The sequence below is a fragment of the Microchirus variegatus genome (assembly GCF_963457635.1).
Source record: "Microchirus variegatus genome assembly, chromosome: 17".
NCBI classification, from domain to species: domain Eukaryota; kingdom Metazoa; phylum Chordata; class Actinopteri; order Pleuronectiformes; family Soleidae; genus Microchirus; species Microchirus variegatus.
Genome location: NC_139818.1, coordinates 24867235 through 24886102, shown reverse-complemented (window position 1 = coordinate 24886102; position 18868 = coordinate 24867235).

The following is an 18868-nucleotide window of genomic DNA, read 5'->3' as shown; positions in this document are numbered from 1 at the left end:
CGATCGTTAAAAGCTACAGGTATATTGTCCTGCGTGAGTAGCGCACTGTGAGCAACCTCCTGGCACAGCCTGAGCCTTTTAAATCCAAGTATAGCTTTTGCAGTTGTTGGCAGGCGCTCGTGTATTTGGCCTCCAGAAATGGAAGCCGTCCAAACGTACAAGTATGTGTACGCTGTAATTTCCCTGCCACCTGTGTGACTGAGTGTAGCGTAGCGTAGCTGCCGCTGGATCTGCAGCTGCTAGAACAATGTGCTCTGTCTCCTCGTTCCTCGCGTCCAGCGGGACGGGGTTTTATATACGACCGCGGAGGAAAGTTAAAAAGATGTTAATAATGTGCTGTTGAAAAGCAGCACAGAGACGTGGATGATGTCAGCTTCCCCCGCTGATGTGCCACCATGCTGAGGTAATGGGACGGACACCATTGAAGTGGTCGTGTTATTGCTGCGATGAATGGCTGTTTGATGTGCTGTTACAGGAAGGTCAAACCTACAACCTACACCTGTCCATCATCTTCTTCTTCTTCTTATAATAATAATAATAATTCCTGGCAAGTTCTTTTTGTAATGTAAGATTTCAACCTCCAGATTATTTTGACGGTAAATCAACTCATAACGGGGTGAACGTCGCCTCTGTTGAAGCCTGAGCAGAGGGTTCTTGGTGGAACCCTCCAAAAGGGTTCCAGGTGGAACCTTTATAAAAAGGTTCTACCTGGAGCCAAAAATGGGTTCTCCAATGAGGACAAGTCGAAGAACCTTATATGGTTCTACTTAGCACTTTTATTTCTAAGAGTGTAGCTGTGGGCAATTGGACTTCCTGCGGCAGAACTAAATGAGCCTCTTTGATGGCATGTACACTCTTAGAAATAAGGGTTCCAAAAAGGTTCTTCTATAAGGGCTGAGGTTCTAACTGGAACCATTTGCTTCTGAAAATGTCTTTCACAAAGAAAGGGTTTTTCAAGGGTTCTTGGTAACACTAATGGTTCCAGTAAGAACCATTTTGATCCAGAGAACCCTTTAAAACCCCTTTCCTGAATAAAGGGTTTTAAAAGGGTTTTGGTGGAACCCTCCAAAAGGGTTTCAGGTGGAACCTTTATAAAAAGGTTCTACCTGGAGCCAAAAAGGGGACAAGCCGAAGAACCTTATATGGTTCTACTTAGCACTTTTATATGTGTTTTAAAAAGATCTACAACCTTCTGCTTTATGGCATCACCACCAGGTCCAGCATTCACTCATTTGTGTTCAGGAAGACTTGGTTCTGTTAGTCCCTTCGGCTCAAAGCTTCCACTTCCTGTTGTTCTTCTTGTTCTTCTTCTTCAAATCATTTGGAGCAGGCTGCACCCTGAAAGGTACAATGCTGCCCCCCACAGCCTGTAGCTCTCCATCACAGTTCTTCTCGTCTTCTCATTTCCATATTCTCGTTCTTCTTAATCGCAATCCAAACTTCTGGTTATCGCTTAACTATCTTCTTCTTCTTCTTTTGCGTATAAGTTCCACCACGCTGCAACACTGCCCTCTGCAGGTTGAAGTCCGACATCACAGCTCTGCATTTAACTGTCCTACTGTGTTTGCTTGACAGGCTTCAAACTTGGCAGATGACCTTTAACCATAATGTGGTTTTAAAACCTTTAAAAAGGTGTGTCTCCATATATAGAAAGTCTGCACATCCTGAAACATCCTGCACATGTTGAGTCATACGGTGAAAGAAAAAGTATGTGTGTTTTTTTAAGTGTTATTCCTCCTACTGATTCACTGAGTGATAAACGCTTTTTTTTTTTAATCCACCATGAGGAAAATCCCCGCTGATATACGGCCACTGTCAATTTAATGCTTCCCCGGGAAACTTTCATCCATTCATCATTTTAATTGTGGAAAGACCTGGAGCTGTGCATTTCTGCTGCATTTCAGCTGCATCAAAGTCACAGTAAACACTGTTTGAATATCACACTTCACGTTTCTCTGAGTGTTTTACACTCAAATGTATAAAGAAAATCTGGGAAATCTTTTTTATTTTTGACTCAAAATGAGACGAGAAACACATTTTCTCAATTATTGCTGAGTCATATATGAAACAGACGCTTTCTTTTTCTGCCACGTGTTTCACCGAACAATGAAATCATTATATTCTAGAGAATCGTACAAAACTTTGTGACTTTGTGCGTTTGTCGTTATTTGACAACTGTTGGCATTTATGAGCTGATTATTAAAGGTACAGTATGTGTAATTTAGCAGCATTTACTGCTGAAGCGACAGCTGAATAACCCTCACCATCCTGTAATAGCCCTAAATTAGCTTTAAATATAAATATAAAAGGCTTATTATGGGGTACAATCAGGCGACTGCACACATGGAAATGTATTATAATTATGTTATCTTTAATTCCAACTAAATTTTACAATAATTACAGTATGAAGCAAATTATTGCACATTTTATGACACATAATCAACTTTATCAACATATGGAGACTTTTCTCTTATATAAAAGAACAAATAGAATTAAGGAATTAAAGTCTTCTACTGGCTGAATAATTGCATGTTAATTTAATATGATATCTTTATAGCACACACACAGTTTTATCACAGTTTGTTTGCACTATTTAAATTATTTTTGCACAAGTTTATTTTATTTTCATATTTATATGTATTCTTTTGTATTTTATTGATATTTTTTATTACTATTTTCTTGCATTCTTTTATTTAATTCTATTTTCCTTGTCATGTGTATATATCAGGTTAAATTCCCTGTACATTACCTGTTGTGAATACTGTGTTTGTATAATATCATTCATTATTTTCTAATCTCCCGAGTGTTATTTTAATTGCGAGGGAGCAAACACACACAATCTCCACCCGGTGATAAATCAATAAATCAATCAGACTTTCTTTACATACATACATATATATATATATATATATATATATATATGCATACATATACATATATATATATATATATATATAAAGCACCCCCACCTTCTTATAGACAGAGACATGGAACCAACAAAATATATTAAAATTATAATTTGGATAATTTTGGTTGGAAAAAAGCTACAAAAGCAAATACGACATAAATAATAAAGGTAGGTCACTGAAACAAGAGCAACAAAAGCAGCTATTAAAAATACTAAATAGCTTAAAATTAATAGAATATATACCCTATTTTATGCTGTTACCGTAGTTGAGCAAACACTGGCACTGATGTCGTTACTATATTATAATAAAGGATCCTAAAAAGTGATTAAATCTATAGTAAAGACTGTAATAAGTGATTAAATCTACAGTAAAGACTTATACTTTTGGAACGTTCACGCTCACAAACTGTCTCGGGAACCGCAGGTGGTTCACAGGACATTTATTCTGGGTCGCCAAATAAATTTGCAAAGGTTTTTCCAGATGTTGTTGAAGTGAGGTGTGTGTGTGTGTGTGTGTGTGTGTGTGTGTGTGTGTGTGTGTGTGTGTGTGTGTGTCACTGCGTCTCCTCCGTGGTCTCTGGCCGTGACGGCAGGAGTAACATCACATATGGAAGACATCATGCTTTTACAGAGCACTAATAACAGTGTGTGGCTGATGTGCGTTTAATAAAAAAAGAAAAGAGGAATGGAACGAATTACGGCCTCCGTCCCGTGTTAGCGTGGCCTCAGCTGCAGCGCCGGCAGAGGCGGTTCTAGAGTCTGTGGGGGCCCTAAGCAAGGGGGGGCCTTCCAACCAGTGTTCATCAACATTTGGTACAAATAATCTGACACCAACGAAAAATGTATGAGTTGTGAAAAGTATTTATTTATGTGAAAATATAAATGTAAAGAACAATAAAATACTGTTAATAGCTTTTAAAAAACTATATAAACTTAGTAAAAAAAACCAATACATTACACTGTAAAGAACCCACATTATAAAACAATATAAATATAAAGAACAATAAAATACTGTGAATAACTTTTTAAAAAAACCTATACAAACTTAATAAAAAATAAACATTACATTGTAAAGAACCCACATTATAAGACAATATAAATAACTAGAAAAAATAAAATACTGTAAATAACTGTAAAAAACAAAACATAAATAAGTATACATTGCACTGTAAATAACTCACATTATAAACAACATATAAAGTATAGAAGTTATATAGTTTTCTAGGGGGAACAAAACCCACAGCAGGACTTTGAAGCACTGCTTCTACTAGTTAGCGTTAGCGTCAGCTAGCATTCTGATGCTAATGTTAGCTGCTGTTTGTGTAGGGAGGTTTCCTACTGAGATGTCATTGCAAATCGCCCATTGTTTTTGTTAAGGGGGACGAGGAGGAGGTGGATGCTCACTGCACATTTCAGTAAGAACAGCCCTCAGGCTCCGAGTGTCGGGGGGCCCCCTATAGGCTCGGGGCCCCAAGCAGTTGCCTGCCCTGCCTGTTCACAAGCTGCGCCTCTGAGCGCCGGTCCAGACCAGACCAGACCAGACCAGACCAGGCTGGGAGAAGAGTGAGGGAATGTGACTAAGAGCCTCCCTGTAATATCCAGTAATAATCATCATCATAATAATAATAATAGTGTGTCAGTGAGTGTGTGTGTGTGTGTGTGTGGTTCGGTTAACAGGACGTCAGCAGCACTTTGACAAATGTGCTTCAGCAGAATTTTGATCAGCGGAGAAAAGTGGATGCAAAAAAATAATCCCATAGATGTTTGTTTGACCTGAATCAATCATCAAGATGGAGACTGGAAAGAATCGTCCAAAAGAAGTCACTTTTATCCTTAAATGTAAGGAACGTTTGTGCAAATGTGTGCACGACAAAGAGCTCTATAAATAAAACTCTGCCTTTGGATCCAATTGAATTAAATTGAAAGCAGTCTGGAGATGAAGGGAACAAAATGATGATAAAACACAAACCAAAATCATAACAAATCTTAAAATAGTTGACATTTTTATTGAAAACTCTTTTTTCTGCGACCGCTATCTCGTTCTCAAATCAGAATGTTTCCAGCGCACAACTTGTTTCCATTTACCAACGTTTTCACGGTAAAATTTGCAATAATTATTCTTATTTTTCTAAAATCACAACCATGTTTCGTCTTTCTTTTATGTCGGTTTGCAGCACTTTGTCGCTTCGTTACTCGTTCACCACTTTAAAAAAAGTTCAACTAAAGTGAATCCAGTGACAGGACGTTAATCACCAACATTCTCAAGCGTAAGAACAACACAAACATGACAGGAAATATCAGTAAAATCCACTTTATTATGGATTATTACTTCAAGATTAAAGTATGAATCCTTTATGGGCGCCACCATGAGGAAATTAGCAGTGTTAAAGCTGCACAGACAAAGGTATCTCTAGCTAGCCATCGTTAGCCATTGTTAGCAATAGCCTAACCACTCGATAACAACGCTCTTCACTGTATTTTGCGCACACAAACAGCATAGTAACATGTCTACGAATAAAAATGAAACAGTACTTTGTGTTTAACTGATTTACTATAATCATAAAATCATCATAAAATACAACAAAAGTGCGTTTAACGGTAAACGTAGCAGTGTTTGTGGAACGCTAACTCTGAGATATGGAATGTGGAGGTTGTTTCTGAGTTTCCGAGATGGAAAATTCCAGATTCTGGAATTATAAACATAAGTATAAGTATAAAAAAATCTAGAAAAATTCAAATTATAAAAAATAATGAACAAATAAAATAGTATAAACTGTGTTTAAGCTAAATTTTGTGTGTGAAGTGAACAGTGTTCGTGATAACACATGAAAAATATTGCCCGGATGTATATTTCATAATATGGTAAAGTGGAGAAGCACAGTATAATCTATACCAAAAATGTTCCTTTTCTTTAATTAAATCAAGGAAATAGTCCAATTTAACAGCGTTTCTGCACGTAAAAACTAAGTGAAAGTGACTTCACTGCACGTTTGCACGAGTGAAGTAATACTTTGCGACGTGCGAATATATAAATTCTACACACGTACATGTACAATTTGTCAGTCATCACGTGTGAGGAGGAGGAAATAACTGCAACAAATACTGAAAACAAGATGTCTTTAATTGGGTGAAGCTGCTCAAACCTTTCCTCACTGATATATACAGAGCTGTCAGAGACGTGGACTGTATTTGTTATTTCATTTTATTTGACATAGTTGTCGCTGACAATTAGCGACAGCTTCACCCTGACATTTAACCCCTCAGCTCCACAGAGACCACCTCGGAGTTCAACTCACCACCTCGACGGCCGTCGCCTACTTACGCTAAATGTGAAAAGTCAATCAGGTTTTTGATGAAGAGAAAGTGAGTGACGGAGCAGATGAAGACAGTGAGGAGACGCTGGCTGCTGCTGATGCTGATGCTGCTGCTGCTGCTGCTGCTGCTGCTTCATGGGTGGGCAGCTCTCAGTGTTCTCTCCATAAACCTTCAGCTCTGTATGCAGCGACATGTCTGTCCTCAGATCAGCTGTCACAGGTTTGTTAGGACCTACAGCACAGAGTGAATCCTGATGAGTCCATCAAGACACATTCTCTGAATTTAACCTGTAACTGTCTCCATATCCTGAGTAAAACCACAACCATTTAAAACTGAAGGAATTCAATGTATAAGAAATGACATAGGAGTCAATGCACTGATACACAGCCAATACCGATATAAGTATTGATCTGATACTTAAGCAAAATTATAACTATTTAAACTAGAAATGACCTGATACACCTGGACAGTGGTGCTGATACTAATACCAATATCGGTCCAAATCCAACTGGTATCGATCTGATACTGGTGTATTGTTATCAGAATTTGACATTTACAGTATGTCACTATATCAGTAGAACGATTATAAACTAAAGGAATTAAATATTCACAATTCGATACAGATACCGATACACAGTATTGATTGGATATTTATCTTACTAGCAAAATGATATGTTATACGTATATATACACCAGTATCGTTCCACAACCAACTGGTATCGGTCTGATACTGGTGTATTGTTATCAGAATTTGACCTTTATATCACTATATCAGTAAAACCTGTAAAGCAGAACAATAATAAACTAAAGGAATTAAATATTCACAATTTGATACAGATACACAAGTATTGATGCTTATCTTACGGGCAAAATGATATGTATTTAAACTAGAAATGACCTGATACGGATACCTATACACCATTATCGGTCCAAATCCAACTGTATCTGTCTAATAGTGGTGTTTTGTTGCTAAATTTGATACTTTTATTATCTATACGAGCAATACCGATACCAATACATCCTGTGATACTGACCACCATGTCAGCACACACTCACACACACACACACACCGTCTACCTTGTGTTTTATTGTAGCCTCACAGATGTCTGTTATATTTGGATGATATCTGGACCTTGTTTTCTCTCCCACTCATTTATTTTAACCTCCGAGTCGTTTCCCTCTTCACCGTCACTGACATGAGACTCAGGACCACCAGAGTTGGACTTCTGCTATTTCACTCCTGGCCTTGAGATTATACCGACCTACGTGGAGGAACGCGTACCAAGGATATTCGACGGCGCGCCTCGCACACACGTTTTATTAGTAATATTATGAAAACAGATAATAAATTACAAAGGCAAATCTGGTCCTTATACTTACACAGTTTTATCATGCAGATGCTCAAGGGCTCACACAATGAGTTTCTACATGAAGAATGAAAAATAATTTGACCTTAAACTCAGATTAGGGCATTATCACACACTTTAAATTATGAATTAATGCTTCTACTTTTATGGAATTATATGTTTTCTGTGTGATATTTAAAGGCACCATATGTAAGAATGTGGCCAAAAACGGTTACTACACTAAAATTTGAAAAATACAGAGGTCTTTAGGGTTTCGTTTTCTGGCGTAACTGGCAACCTGTGGTTGCTCTGCAGCTGAGACTCTACTGACTGCAATGATTGGTAGACGGCGGTAGGTGACGCCACATGACACCAAAACATGATTTGCAGTCTGCAAAATATTTATTTTAATGCAAATATTTTGTCTGTACTGCTGTTGTTGGTGAGTTCAGTTTGTTATATGAACATTATTATAATAATGCATAATGCACCTTTAAGTATTTTTTTGGGGTATTTTAAAGCCCTTTGTTGTTTTAATTATTATGATGTTTAATTTTTTATTATATGTGAAAATGAATGCAAATATAAAGAAATTATAATAAAAATGAGGTTATAGCTCAAAATGAATTTTATATATATATTATAAATATAGCAAATTTCTTTATTTATTAAACTAGGTGTTTAAACACCACTAAATTCTGTCAGTAGGACTCGTTAATTCAAAATCTACTATAAATATATATTTATACTATAGGGCATTTTTTCATATCAGCATCTTAAATAAGGACTCTTCCAGTGACGTTATAGTTCTGATTTGAACAAAATTGCTCCTGTAATTGATTTTCCGTGTCCAACTGATCAGCTGCAGCATGCAAAGGCATGTCGCGACGGCCTAAGATACATTTGTGTAGTGAAAAAAAAACGAAGATATATTAATTCAGGCACACATGCACGAGCTGCTGCAGACACAAAAGCACATACATCTGTTGGCCGTCCTTGTAACCGAGGCTGCATCAATATCATATTACCTGTTCCTTCAGCCGCCTATTGATCACACTCTGCAGCGGCTGTTCATGCTCTTGCTTACGATGTGATCTATTACCTGAGTGTTAGTGTCAGCCTCTCAGATCAGGGAGGTGGGATTGACTGTGTGTGATGAGGAGGATTATTCTGCTCCTGCCACAGTATTGATCTCTGAGAATGTGAAGTGTCTCTGTGTGTCTTATGGCATATGGAGTGTGTTGTGGATGTATGGATTAGGTTTTCAACAGCATGGAATTCATGCATTCAAAGGCAAAGAACCAGAATGTATGTTTTTTTTTTTTTTTTTTTAAATAAAGAAAAATGTGGCATAAAATTCTTACATTTAAATTTGGACCAAACACCAAAGTACTGTGTATTTTTAATCTTCTCTGAGCTTCTCTGTATTTTCTTATAATACAGTAATTTCATATAATACTATAATAATGTTTGCCTTTGCAGCATTTTCTTATCTAATCAAGACAATTTATTTTCATTGGGAGTAAACGACAGAACAATGGGCTTTGTTTTCCTGTAATTTATGGTTTTATCCCTGAGGCCAAATGATTTCAGTCTGATGTGATCTGAGTTTTTATTGATGATTTAAATTGGGAACGATTACTGTGGTGATTGAGCTGCTGTTCTTCTATATCAGTGTGAGTGTGAGGATGGAAAATACATGTGGTTTAAATGTTTCTCTCTCTGCACCTTTTTCATTTGAATTTCTTCCTGGACTCTGAATCTACATCAGTTTCTCTGAATCAAACATGTGCTGCTGCTGTTTTCTTCTGCTCTGCTTCTTATCGAACACTGACACATAAATCTCTGACCTGCAGCCGAGCCACTAAATCGCCCTGATATTAAATAATGAGACCCTGGGAGGTGATGTGCTCTGATGTCAGAGCCTCCACGAGGGGATGAGATGTGATATTGTTCTCATCTCTGGCTCCAAATATGGGAATTAACTACTGTAGCCGAGCTCCCAGAGGCACAACAGTGAGAGGACGAGTAATCACTGCACATAATAAAGCTCCATCATCTTTGCTCTTTCTCAGACTGAGGGATAATGTTTGCAGAGACAATAGTTGCATTCAGAGAGAGGATGAGAACATGGTTTCATAAAAATGGAAATAATATCTATCGACTCTCACTGTTTGCTTCATTTGTGTTGAATCAGAAGAAAATCCTATAAAGATATTTTGTTTTTTCTTAATTCTGTTTCACACTCAGTTTTAGACATTTTACTGCAAACAGTGTTTTGCTCTGTTTTTCTAATAAATGGACTGAAAACAATAAATTACTATTAAACTGGTCAAAAATGGAGTATCAGAGAGAAGGGTTAAAGTTAAAGTTTAAAGGGTTAGGGTTAAAGTTAGGGTAAGGGGTTAGGAAACACATTATGTTTATGCTACTACTAACTCATAACTACTAACAACTAACCCCAACTACCAACTACTTACTCCTAACCCCTAAGTCCTTTCTACTAACTCATAACTACTTACCCTTAACTTCTAACTCCTAATCCCCTTACTCCTAACTACACTAACTCCTAATTTGTAACCCATAATTTCTAACCCCAAACTACTAATCCTTTAACCCAAACTCTTAATCTCCTGATCCCTAACCCCTAACTCTTAATCCCAAATTTCTAACCCCTAATCCCCCAACCAGTAATTTCTAAACCCTAATTCCTAACCCTGACCTACTAATCCTTTAACTCTTAACGCCTAACCCCTAATCTCCTGACTCCTAACCCCAACTCTTAATCCCAAACTTTTAACCCCCTAATCAGTCTGTTGGTGTCAATCACTCCACTTTAAATCCACATTCTGTGTCATTTACAGCATATTTTTAATCTTTTAACGTCCACTTTTCGCCTCTTAACAGAAAGTGTTTATATTCTTACACATAAACTCACATGGTTTTAATCCAGAGTGACACACAAACACACACACACACACACACACATTCTTGTACTTGCTGCATACTGAGGACCAGCATTTCCACATAAATCAACACAATTACAAATATCTACTTCATGAACGACATCTACAAAGAACTACTGTTTGCAGTACCATAAAATGTCTGCAGGTGGAGCCCCAGAGCAAAAAGGGCTGGAAAACTTTTTCGATTTTATTTTATTTTTTAAATTTTTGGTCCAACATTTTACAAAAACGTCATACTATACTACGTCAACCAAAATTTAAAAAAGAATTTGACCAAAAAAATGTTGGTCCAAAATTTGACAAAAACGTCATACTATACTGTCTTCCAAAATTTGAAAAAAAAATTGACCCAAAATTTGAAAAAGAAAATTGACCCAAAATTAGAAACAAATGTTTTACCCAAAATTTGAAAAAAAAAATTTGACCCAAAATTTTTGGTCCAAAATTTGACAAAAAAAAAATTGGATCCAACATTTGAAAAAAAAAATTTGGTCCAAAATTTAAAAAAATAAAATTTGTTCCAAAATTTGAAAAATAAAATTTGGTCCAAAATTTGAAAAAAAAAATTTGGTCCAAAATTTGAAAAAAAAAATTTGGTCCAATTATTTGAAAAAAAATTATGGTCCAAAATTTTAGAAAAAGTCGTCCAAAATTAAAATTTTTGACAAATTGAGTATAGCATGTTATAGCAACCTAAGGAAGGGATTTCAATGAAAACAAAGTGAGGACCGGCCAAAATGTCCTCACTGTAAAAATTACCTCACTTTGTTGGTTAAAAACCCTCACTGGTCCTCAGTATGCCGCAAGTACAAGAACACACACACACACACACACACACACACACACACACACACACACACACATACACACACACACACACACACACACACACACACACACAGCAGGATTATCAACACTGAGGGAACTGTCATGAAGAAGCTGAAGAAGCTGGAGGAGGAAGAGGAACAACTGATTAAAAATGGACGTTGAAATCTTCAGATGCTGAGTTAAGAACAGATAAAGTTGTCCTCAGGGAGGAGGATGAGGAGGAGGAAGAGCAGGAGGTCATTAACATGCAATGAGTGAGCTGACCCTTCAGTTGGTCTCTACGGTCGACCTTTGACCCTGAAAGTGCTCGTCAAGCTGCTGAAACAGATATGGTTTCTGCTGGAGCTGTGCAGTTATTTTTGTTAATGAACTTTGGTCTGTGATGATTTATTCATGATTATTACACAATAAATAAATAAAAACACTGCTTTAAGTACTTTAACTTAAGTACAATTATAAAAAAAATCAACTTCAACTTCTACCAAAGTTATTTTCTGTTAGAATACTTATCCATTTAAGATGGTACTTTATACAAGACAGGTCAAAAATGTGCCTAGGCCGGTTGTGGTGAAAGGAAAAATGGGCAGACAGATGAGTTTATAAGAACAGTTAGATACTTGTACTTTGACTTCACCCTTTAAGGTACTTTATACAAGACTGTGTAATGCAATAATCTGACCTTGTTTCACAAAGACAAAACACAAGTGGAATAATAACACTGCACAACTTACGTACTACAGCTTTAAAAGTGTCACCAAACACATTGACACGTTTATGGATCAACAAACAGCTCAACACATGGACGCAGTGATTTCTCTTTAATGAACTCACAGAAACACGTCTTTGTTCCTCTGATCTGATCATTAAAGAGAGGAAACACGGGTGCAAATCTTCTACAGCTTCACTCAGGGATTAACAGCTTCTTCTTATTTAAAGGAGGAGGAGGAGGAAGAGGAGGAGGAGGAGGAGGAGGAGGAGGAGGAGGAGGAGAAGGAGGAAGAGGAGGAGGAGGCCTCATATTAAAGTCATCACAGCACACACTGTGTGTGATTTGGCTTCATTCTCAGTTGCAGTTACATAAACAGAGTGAGGACCAGAGGACGACACTGCATTTATTCATGTTCCAGACTCTGACTCAGCAGTTTCTCCAGGTCAACGTCACACAATCTCATTTATTACATTCTGTCATAGATTTATACCAAAAACCTACAAACGCAGTAATGAGACGAGAGATCAACAGAGATGAGGACGATGTTTTCTTTGTGTTTGTCTTGATGGTTTTCTGTCTGAATATCACTTTAATTTGTGTCTCTGTGGTTGTTTTGTGGTTGTTTTGCACGTTGTCGCTCTGTAGTTTGTCTCTTTGTTGTGGTTTTGTCTTAACGAGTGTCTCATTGTTGTTTTTATCTCTTTACAGTTGTTTTGTGTCGTGTCATTGTGTCTCTGTGGTAGTTTTGTGTCTCTTTGTAGTTTGACTCTGTTGTAGTTTTATGTCTCTTTGTGGTGATGTTGTCTCTCTGTGATAGTTATATGTCTATTATTGGTAGTTCTATGCCTCTATGTCGTAGTTTTTGTTTCTGTGTTAGTTTTATGCTTCTTTGTGGTAGTTTTGTCTCTTATTGGTAGTTTTATGTCTCTTTGTAGTAGTTTTTAGTCTCTTTGTGGTAGTTGTATATCTATTATTGGTAGTTTTATATATATATAGGCGCTGCAGGCTACAGGTATTTCTATTTTTGTGGTTTGTTAGTTTGAAGGTTGAGCTGAAGTTTCTTTGGCTCAGTCTTCATTTCATAATTCAAGCTCAAAGCAGCTTTGACTGGATCTCGTCTTCACTGCGAGTCGAGGCTCAAACAGCGTTTGGTCGCCAACGCAGCTGTGAGACACTGACGCTAACTCAGGACGCTAACTCAGGACGCTAACTCAGGATGCTAACTCAGGACGCTAACTCCTCTTTGATCCCTGCAACACAGATTATACAGAGCAGAATAAATGTTTAATGTAATGTTTGGGATTATCTGCAGGTGTCACAGTATTCTGTGCACAGATTGTGAGCACGTACCCATAATCCCACTGTGGATTATGTTACCAGGCAACAACAAAGATAAACAAACAAAGATAATGCAGAATAAATGTGCGAGTGAAGTGTTGGGATTAAAGTGTCACACTCAGGTCTGAGCGGCTGACAGAAGACGCTCTTGACATTTTCACACTTAGCAAAGGTCAAAGGTCAACAGATGACCCCTCTATCACATGACCAGCAGGAGGACACACACACACACACATGTGCACGCACGCACTCTGACAGGCAGTTATTTCAGTAAATCTACTTAATCTCAGGTTACTTACAGCATAATAATGATGTGTATGATAATAATAATCTATCTATAAAGCAAATAGCGTCTGTCTGTCTGTGACAGACATATCTCACTGACCGTTAGTCAGATTGCTTTAAGACTTTGGATATGGGTCGAGGACGACCCGATGGTGTGCATCCTTGATTTTCAAATTTTTTGGAAGAGTTTTAATTTTCACTGATTTATCACACTGAAGTACAGGCAGCAGCTCATCAGCAAAAAAAAAAAAAAGTATCTCGGAATGACTTGAAATTCACCATCATAATAGTCGACATCAACCTGAACAAGGATCTGTTGAAAATATTTGCAAATCTCTTAAGGAATAATTTTTTATGAATTTTTGAAAATCATGAAATGATCCATTTGCCCTGATGCACTTTGACAGTGAACTGACTTTCTTCAAAAAAACAAAAAGTATCTCGGAATTATTTGAAATTTACCATCATAATAGTCGGCATCGCCCTGAACAAGGATCCGTTGAAAATATTTGCAAATCTCTTAAGGAATAATTTTTTATGAATTTTTGAAAATCATGAAATGATCCATTTGCCCTGATGCACTTTGACAGTGAACTGACTTTCTTCAAAAAAACAAAAAGTATCTCGGAATTACTTGAAATTCACCATCATAATAGTCGGCATCGCCCTGAACAAGGATCTGTTGAAAATATTTGCAAATCTCTTAAGGAATAATTTTTTATGAATTTTTGAAAATCATGAAATGATCCATTTACCCTGATGCACTTTGACAGTGAGCTGACTTTCTTCAAAAAAACAAAAAGTATCTCGGAATTACTTGAAATTTACCATCATAATAGTCGGCATCGCCCTGAACAAGGATCTGTTGAAAATATTTGCAAACCTCTGGAGGAATAATTTTAATGATTTTTTCTTAAATCAGGAAATGATCCAAAAATAAAAAGTATCTCTGAATGACTTGAAATTTACCATCATAATAGTCGGCATCACCCTGAACAAGGATCTGTTGAAAATATTTGTTTTTATTTATTTTATAAATACATATATGTATTTGTATTGGCTGATTCACCAATTTAAAAATAACATTGTGTAATGACTGTAAAATAGTCATTCAGTTAAATTACACACAGATTTAGTTCATTTTTGTCTTTTTTCACCATCTTTAAAATGTATGTCTCCATATGTAAACATTTATACAATTTGTCTTTTGTTTTTTTTTCATACTGAGACTAAAATATCAATATAATTAAAAACAGAAATGCAAAAATTCCATCACACTCACACTTGGCTGCAGCCTGGGAAATAATCTCCTTGAACAATTTACTCTAATAATAATAATAAATATAATAATAATAGTGATGATGATGATGATGATGAGTTCAGAATCATCAGTCATTTTAAATGAGTCTCTTAAAAACACACCGACAGTCGCAGATGAATCACTTTCTCAGAATAACCCTGGACTATCGAGTATATGACGGCCGTGATGGTGGAATGCACTTTGACCTCTGACCTCTGTGCAGGCCAGAAGGAGCTGGATCTTGACCTCCTGTGAGGAGGAGGAGGAGGAGGAGGAGGAGGAGGAGGAGGAGCAGTGACCAGTTGCTGTGGTCACTTCAGTGGACGCTAAGAAACCACCGTGTTTTCTGTTTGGTTTCTGACGTTTAAAAGATTCTGTTGATGTTTTTCTGATCATTTGAGGGACATTTAATCCTGTTTTTTATGATTTCAACCTCATTTATCATTCGTCATGTGGGATAAAAACAGTCAAGTCGGATTAACATAAAGAAACAAATAACTAACTAAAGCTGTTTTTCGATGACTTAAATGAATTTTTTTGTTTCCACCATCAGGTTGAGATTTGTGGGTTTTGTGGGGGTTTTTTCGGCCTCATGGACGAATTAAGACTAAATCTGGTTCAAACTTAATCCAAACAAACACTGTTTATGACTCACTCTCTCACATTCACTCTCTCTGTCTTCAGCGAACATGAACACGACTTTATTACGTGTCAATAATCTTGTTATTTCTCTCTTCGTGCCTCGTCTTACAGGCTGCAGGATCCAGATCCAGCTTTAAGGCTATTATTGTTATTATTATTGTCAACATTAGCAGCTGTATTATTGTCATTATTATTATATAAACTTGATATCAGTATATATGTATATACAGTATATACTTGTATAAATGACAACATACCTATACATATGTACACATAGAAAATAAACAACCACTTTCCATAAGAATTGTGGCTTTGTTTGTTTGTTTTGGGTTTTGTTGCATTTTGTAATAATGGTTTGAACTTCCAGGCCACCGTAGGTTTCTCTTCTTTCTATAATATTACATAAATATATATATATATATTTTATGTGTGTGAACAGTGACAGTGATTGTGTGAGCGACACAGACGTGAACTGTATCATGAACCTTGTTCTTCTGAAGCCTGTTTACATATCAAAGCCTTCAGGCCTGAACAACTTCACTCTGCTGCTGATGAACCAGAGATTTGCTGCTGTCTCAGGTCTCACACACACACACACACACACACACGCACACACGCACACACACACACACCGGCGACTCGTCGACCAATCACGTCGCAGCTCAGGTAACCTAGAGAGTCAAGTTTCTGGTGGGAAAAGAAAACACAAAGAGCTGAAAGTTGATATAAAAGAAAAGAGAAAGAAGCACAATTTTATTTTACTACATTTAAACAACGTTTTTATGTAAAAGCGTAAAATTCTATTATCATATTTTTTTTTATTTTTCTATCATCATTCACTTTAAACATTTTAGTATTTTATGTTTTTTTGTATAATATATATATATATATATTTTTATTAATATATTTATTAAATCTGCTATAACTCTTCTATCCTTCTGAATTTCTACAAATTGTTCAACACCCTTTTCTAAAATTAATTTTTATCGATGCATTTTTCATCTTTGTGTTGATTTTTGTGTGTTTGTTAAATGTGTTTCTAATCTGACTGCAGCAATAATCTATAACCACATAATTAATCATGTGCTGAATTAATCCTCAACTATTTCAATAATTGATTTGAATTATTCAGAGTTATTTATTTTTTATTTATTTTATTTTTGCCTCACAAATGTAAATAATCCCTAGTTTCTTTGCTCCATTTAACAAAAAAATCATTAAAAGGGATTAATTTCAGTTTGTGGACAAAATGAGACGCGTGAGAACTTTACGATTTCAAAGTTTGGGAACATTTTTCAACATTTTCTGACATTTTTTTTTGGACCAAAAGAGTCTTTAATTACTAGAGAAAATAATATTTTATGAATATTATGATTAGTTGCTGTCCTACTTTCAAAATAAAACTGGCCGAATTACAATAATGTGATGCATTTTAATATAAAAACATTGATTTGTGCAGCTTTTACAAGCTCATATATATATATGTGTGTGTGTGTGTGTGTGTGTGTGTGTGTGAGTCCTCCTGCATCGATTACACATGTACGTTAGACAGATCAGGTGTTAAATAATATTTTACAACTGTGTGATAGTGACCCGTGTTCGACCGCACAGTTAAATCACAGTGACAGAGAGACACCGTCCACGTATGAGCACATACATACGAGCGCTGCCTATAAACTAAACAGGCGGTTATTGATCCTCAGTGGAGGTCTCACAGGAGTGTGTGTGTGTGTGTGTGTGTGTGTGTGTGTGTGTGCTCAGTGACTCCATTAACCAGCACAGTGGTGGTCGTAGAGGTGTCGGTGGTTTATGACGAGCAGGCTCACAGGTCACAGGAGGAGGTGGTGAGGAGGTTGTGTCCTAAGAGGTCACCAATCACCTCAGTGAATTGATTGCTTACACATCAGAAAAAGCCGTGTTCACTTCTAATTTAGTCCCAGTGGACGAGGTCAGATGAAGCTCACCCACTGCTGAGGACACAGGACACAGGACAACATGGAGCCGACGACAGGGACAGAAGAAGAACATTTAAGAAAATATTTAGCTTCGTAACAATGATGTAAAATGATCAGGTGAATTTACGTATTGTGTTCACTTAAAATAAAATAAAAGGATCGGTTTTTATGAGGGTTTACGAGATTTTTTCTTCGGGTCTGAATTTACGAGATTTTAGTTATTTCTGGTCTGAATTTATGAGATTTTAGTTTTTTTGGGTCTGAATTTACGAGATTTTTTTTTCGGGTCTGAATTTACGAGATTTTAGTTTTTTCGGGTCAGAATTTACGAGATTTTTTCTTCGGGTCAGAATTTACGAGATTTCTGTTTTTTCGGGTCTGACTTTACAAAAAAATATTTTTCGGGTCTGAATTTACGAGAGTTTCGTTTTTTCGGGTGTGAAATTATGAGATTTTGTTTTTTTTCGGGTCTGAATTGACAAAATTTTTTCAGGTCTGACTTTATGAAAAAATATTTTTCGGGTCTGAATTTACAAGATTTTAGTTTTTTTCGGGTCTGAGATTATGACATTTTTTTTTTTCGGGTCGGAATTGACAAGATTTTTCAGGTCTGAATTTATGAGATTTTTTTGGGTTCTGACTTCACAAAAAAATATTTCTCAGGTCAGAATTGACAAGATTTAGTTTTTTCGGGTCTGAAATGACGAGATTTTTCTTTTTCGGGTTTCTCAGTTTAAGTTTTTTTTCAGTTTTGTATTCATGTGTTTATGATGTAAACACGTCAACACATTTATGTTATGAATTTATTTTTCTTGGTCTGAATTTTTTGAGATTTTCTTTTTTGGGATCTGTTTTCCTGAAAGAAATTAAATGAGATGAGATGAACTGAGAAGCTTTCATTTATTACAGACTTAAACTGGTGTAGATTTTATTAGCTGGTCCTGTTCTAAAATCTGTTTTTCCCGTCTCACCCTGCTGGCCGCCAGCGAGAGTGTCAGACTTTCAGGTATAAATGGAAATGGCAGCACATGTGGCAAAAACATTGTCGACACAACCACAGTTAAGAGAAACCACACCAAAATATATTTTTAAAGGAAGAGTTTTGTTTTCCTACCAGAGCAGAAAGATTGATGACACCTTTGTGTCTGTTTGTTCGATATAAAGCCACACTTTAGCTTAGCTCAGTGTAATGACTCAGGGGAAAAATAAAGCTAAGTTAGCTTAAAGTCAGGCCAATAAAAGCTGGATAAAAAAACAAAAGAAGACAAGATTTAAC